Source organism: Hippopotamus amphibius, chromosome 10 (genome assembly GCF_030028045.1).
Source record: "Hippopotamus amphibius kiboko isolate mHipAmp2 chromosome 10, mHipAmp2.hap2, whole genome shotgun sequence".
Lineage (NCBI taxonomy): Eukaryota > Metazoa > Chordata > Mammalia > Artiodactyla > Hippopotamidae > Hippopotamus > Hippopotamus amphibius.
In genome coordinates this window covers 93,612,610-93,618,609 of record NC_080195.1, presented here as the reverse complement: position 1 = coordinate 93,618,609, position 6,000 = coordinate 93,612,610, and the positions used below count along the sequence as shown (strand labels likewise).

Sequence of the window (6,000 nt, the reverse complement as noted above, 5' to 3'; positions counted from 1 at the left end):
AGTCTCTGTGATGTCAAAAGCATAATGAGTAATCTAAAAATGTTAAAAAGTACTGGGAAAGATATTTACATATAGGACAAAAGATGGCTAATTTAAGAACATAATTAAAAAACAATAACTATATACCTCCCTGCCCCCAAAGACAAATATCCCAGTAAGAGAAAGAAGCAACAAAACCAAACATCAAAAAAGATAATCAACATAAGAGGAAACCAAAGGCTAATAAACATACCAATTTATCTATAACCCTGACAATATTTTATTCTATTAAGTTAGTAAGTATTAGATACTCTCAAAATCCCACGCATTGGCCAGAATGTAGGAAAACAGAAAAGAAGTAATAAAAACTACTGGTGGGATTGTAAATTTTCTGTTTATTTAAGAGCCAATTTCTTTAATATAAGGTAAGATTTAAAGTGTTCATTCCCTACACTCATCAAGGAGGTCATAAGGAAACAAAGATTCCATGTAGCATTGTTTGAAAAAGTAAATTTGAAAGAGTTCTTGTTAGAAATGGAGAGAACAGAAGTAGGAAATATACATAAATGATAATCCCATAATCTATGTGTACACTATTTATTCTACTTTTATACTTTTCTGGATAATGTATGTATTTCATAATATACTTAAAAGTAAATAATACTACTGAAAGCCTTGTAATGAATTTAAGTAGCCATACACATAAGTAATAATCTGAAAAATTTATCTGCATATGAAAGGCTGAATGGCTTCATGAAACCTCAAATCCCAAAATTCTCAGATGAAATGAAACACAAATTTCAAGCTAGAGATAATAGGAAGTGTTTGTTATTAAAGTATAGCAAGTGATATGTGAGAATATCACCAGAACACAAAGAAAGAAAATACGTCAGATTTGCTCGAGAAGAGTGAAGGAGGTAAAGCTCAAGCTGAAATTTAAAAGACAATAATAAGATCACATTACTCAAGACCAGTGATTGGAATGAGAACAAAGCTCTAAATGAAACCTGTAGGAAAATCTAATTTTAAGGAGCATAAGAACAGAAGCAGACACTTCAAAGAAATAAAAAGTACACACTCGTTTATCCTGTGCCTGGCCATGTACTAGACCTTTCAAACATTTTTTTTTCCTACAAAATTCTTATAAACAGATATTATCTCATATCAAGATAAAGAAATTAGTCTTCAAGAATTTAAAATGGTAAAATAAGTTATTCTTAATAGAAAGACACAAATAAGACTTTCCTGGTTTTAAAATTCTTGTCTAATAACTAAACTTGGTAAACACTATAGAAGTGTGGCTTCACAGAAGGCAATAAAGACTGACTCTCAAAAGAATTACAGATACCACAGAAGAGTGAAGTGAAAATTACACAATTTGAGGGAGTGATGGATGGCATATACAATGTCATAGAAATAGGATGGAGGAAATCACTATGTGTTCAGTTGTAAAATGACTGAGAAGTGAGGAACAAGGGATAATTAGTGTGCTACTTTGAGTGACTCCACTAGAAAGAAAGAAAGAAAGAAAGGAAGGAAGGAAGGAAGGAAGGGAAATAAAGAAAATGAGAGAATGCTTATTAAAAATAATTGTATGGATTTTTCATCTGAGAACATGTTATGGGTGTTTAAAAAATGATATTGTGATCTGTCATTATCATACTGGAGGTCACAACCAGCGCAATAAGGAAAGACTTTTTTTTTTTAAATGTGGTATAAAAATTGGAGAACTGGAAGGCAATAAATAAAAGTGTATTTATTTTACAAATAACATGGTTTAATATATTGATATACATTTGAAATATAATAACAGAATTTAGCAATGCAATTTATAAAAATCAAGTTCTATATATGAGGAAAAACAATTAGGAAATAAAAGATAATATTTCTGATAGCATAAGAAAGATAAAATGTGCAGTAATAAATCTAGCAGAAGAGGAACATTAGCCCCCACCTAAAACCAGCAAAACAGATATAACATTAATTAAAGAAGACCTAAATAAATACACTATTCCAGATTCAAGGTTTGGAAAAATCAATATCGTAGACATGTAAATTCTCTCCTAATTAATATATTGATTCAAAGCAGCCCCAATAAAAATCCCAGCAGGTGTCTTGGCAAAACTTGGTTAGCTGTGTCTAAAATTGCATGAAAAATAAGAGTCAAGAAGAGCTTGGGCAATCTTGCGAAAGTATTAAAAAAAATCTGAGGAACATTTATTCTGAGATATAAAGATGAATTATAAATATATAATAAATATGACAATATACAATTATAACCAAGCATGACCCTATGTGGCCTTCCTGGGACAGAGCCCCTCCCCAACTCATGTCCTCCCACTTCCTCTTATTTGTAGAAAAACTTTTGCCTCCTAGGCCTTCTTCAAGTTCCAAAGAATAAATTTAATCAGAGAAGTGAGAAAATGCAGAAGCAAAGGAAAACAGTCAAGCAAGACAAAATAATAATAGTTTAGCTACTATACAAAGTCAAGAGCTTTAGTTCCTCCTCAAGGGCTATAGATAATTTTCTGAGCCATATCCTTTGAGCTGTTTTACAGATAGTGAAATACCTGGGAGAAGATAACTATATGCTGCCCACAAGCATGAAGACCCCAGATCGGTTGGAACCAGAAGATTGATGATGTTGATTCCTGCCTACCTCACCACAAACCAATCAGGAAAATGTCCACAAGCTCACGCTGTTTAAAAACCCTTCCTTGAAAGCCATCAGGGAGTTCTGGTCTTTTAAACACTAGCTGCCTGGACTCCTTGATTGGCACCCTGCAATAAATGTTGCACTTTCCTTCGGCACAACCCAGTGTCAGTAGATTGACTTTATTGCAGGTGGGCATGAGAACCAAATTTGGTTCTGTAACACAATTAGCTCAGAAATGGATAAGAAGAATACAATGAAGTACCCAGAAATCTGACATTAAAAAGTTGACATACAGTGAAATGGGGAAGAATTTGGTTTTGGTAGTGGTCCATTGGAAACCCATTTGCACAACTATGAATCTAGAGGTGGCAGCACTGCAGTGGTTCATCGGACTTGGTCCCGGCACTGTGTCTACCTGAGCATGGTGGCAATAGGGAGAGATGGGCAAAGAGAGCAATACAGCAATAAGAGAGCTCCAGCAACAGCAGCCTAGAGGCTGATACAGGACTATCTTCAGATTTAGAAAGACTGGTACCTTGCATGTGTGCTGAGATCCTCCCTTCTAATATTTTTGAATAGCACTACAGCCCAGCTGTATCGATAAGGTTACACATGGCAGATTCAGCCAACTACAAATGAAAAATATTGGTGAAAAAATTCCAGAAAATTCCAAAAAGCAGAACTCAAATTTGCCACCATGGGGGCAACTATTTACATAGTATTTACATTGTGTTTACAACTATTTACATAGTCTCTCTATCATATGAGGTATTAGGAGTAATCTAGGAATGATAAAATAAAGTGGAGGGTGTGCATAGGTTATATGCAAACATTACCCCATTTTCAATAAGGAATTTGAGTATCCTCTGATTCTGTGGGGATTTGGAACCCAGCCCTGGCAGATACCAAGGGACTACTATATGTGCTTCAAATCCCTGAGATGACTCCTTGTGAAGGTAGCTATTATCATGGACAACTAATTTTTTCCAGAGAATTTTCTTTTAAACCTCCTAGTATTTATATGATAGCTCCCAACAGAAAATTTAAGTGTAATACAAGGCTAAGTCTTTTCATCACAGACTTCCATATAGACAACCTCCCCATCCTGTCTGGGCTCCTTAGCTTCATGGTGAAGGACCCGCTCTGGGCAGTAGAGAAACGTGGGACTTCAGGAAAAGACAATGAATTATTGCCGAAGTTGTGTAGGAAATTAAAAACATAAAGCACAAGATGAACTCCAGACCCAGACATTCCCCTTCCAAGACATGGTTCCAGACAGAGAGGGACACACACCATGGCCAGAAGGGGCTTCAGCTCCTCCATGTCGCTGGATGGGCCTAACCTTGCTGGGCTAGAGCAGGCAAATCTGCACCAATGTCCTGGAAGGAGCCCTGGTGACACTGTCTGTTATAGTTGAGTTTGCAGCCTTGCCTATACTGTCAAGTAAGTTAATTACATGCCGAGAAGGATAGCGTAGGAGGAGCCCAGATGCAGCAGAGGTGGCTGGGGATGCTGGGCCCCAGCTTGACACAGGCTGGCTGCACACGCTGCTCACTGCAGGGCTGACCCACTAGACTCCTGGGGTTAGCTTATTAAAAACCTTAAACAACAACAACAACAACAACAAAGTGGGCAGTTTGGATTTGAAGGAGATGTGAGATTCACAGCCCTTGGGTGTACATTATCATGTGTACATGATGAGGGGCCCTGTGCTTTGGCTTTATAGATTATCTCCTATATTATCTTTTGACCTGTTTTAGTACACCTGCTTCATTTTATCAGATTTAGTCACTTAAAAATATAAAACTTGGGACTTCCCTGGCTGGCCAGTGGTTGGGACTTTGCCTTCCAATGCGTTAGCATGACTAACACTGATTTTCATATTTTGAAGACAAGCCTAGCTGTAATCTCAAAAGTTTTCTTAACATAATACTATAGAAATAAACATCAAAACTTCAGGATTGGCATTTAGATGAAAACATTATTCATTTGAACTTAAGAGAACTCTGGTAAGTACTGTTGTAACAGTTTTATTTTAATTTCAGTAAAATATAATAGTGTATATATATTGTTTTATTCTTGTGGTCAAAATCTCTCTTAGTCTTATACTTTTTTACCTAAAGTGTTATAAAATATTTCTTAGTGAAGAAAGAAAATTAGGCCCTCATATTATTGTTTTATTTTAGAGTTTAGGTTAAACATTGAAATAAAATATTACTGGAATATATATATACACATATATGGAATATATATATACACATACATTTGTGCTACATATAATCTGTATATAGAAATACATATTATATATAATATATTGTATATGTGTTTATATTCAAAATAGGATGTATAAAGCACCATGGCTTACTTATCCTTGTGAAGCTGATTCAATTTTGTCATGTTTCCAAAGACTTCTAAATCTTTGGGAAAAAAAGGAGAACAAAGAAAATTAACTTAAAAGTTGGTGTTTTTAACTCTTCCACTGCCCATAACCACACACCTGTAGCTTAATCAGGCTTAATTTGGTTAACTATAGTTTTGTTTAACCATGTATTCCATTTCTTTTTTTTTATTATTTGCTGGAAACCTGATAAAATGGGTTGTTTCTTGGGGCAAGGGTGACCTAAAACTATGTTTTTCTGAAATATCTAGGTCTAATTCATTAATGCCTTAATAAAAGTAATTTTTCATCGTCCAAGTCTACTGAGCAAAGGAATGTTAAGAATGCTAGCGGATTCCTAGTGGTTCTCTTTGCTCCCATCTTGTAACAGTGTTGGTTTGCAACCTCCTCAGGAGCGTCCCTTGTGTAACCTGAAACCTGCCCTGTACATGAAGGGCAAGGAGACCTAAGAAAGAGGCAGCCCACTCTCAATTGGTAGGTGGCAGCTTTAAGAAGCAAGGGATCAGCTGTATTTATACATATATCTGGCACAAGAGTGTAAAGCAATGGCACTCCAATAAAGAGCTTAAAAAAAAAAAAAAAAGAAGCAAGGGAACTTTCAAGTTTGTCTTGGGCAGCTGCAAGGCCAGTAACTTTTATGCACCTACCCACCAAATCTTAAAAGTTTATACAGAGCCTTCACTGGATTCAATCATGTAGACAGTCCAGATAGTCTCACCACCATATTACCATTATCTCAAAGCCTTGTCCTTGGGTAGCTTCCAGCTGGGGAAGAAAGCAGACCACACATTCCAAGGTGGGAGGTGGGGATGGTGGTATGAACAGCCTCCAAATGCTCTGGTCCAGCTTGCAGGTCAAACTGGTGGTCATGCCTTTTTAATGACCTTTCTCAACAAGCAACATCTCAGTTCATGCTTGGTAACAAGAACTATTCACCTTGGCCAGTAAGTACAAGGACCGCTTTTTT

The 6,000-nt window shown here is 36.2% G+C and overlaps 1 pseudogene; it reads left to right on the top strand.

The window, feature by feature from the left end:
- Nucleotides 1-3,056: 3,056 nt before the first annotated feature.
- Nucleotides 3,057-6,000, top strand: part of LOC130829871 (ubiquitin-conjugating enzyme E2 J2-like) — a 116,648-nt pseudogene continuing 113,704 nt past the window's right edge.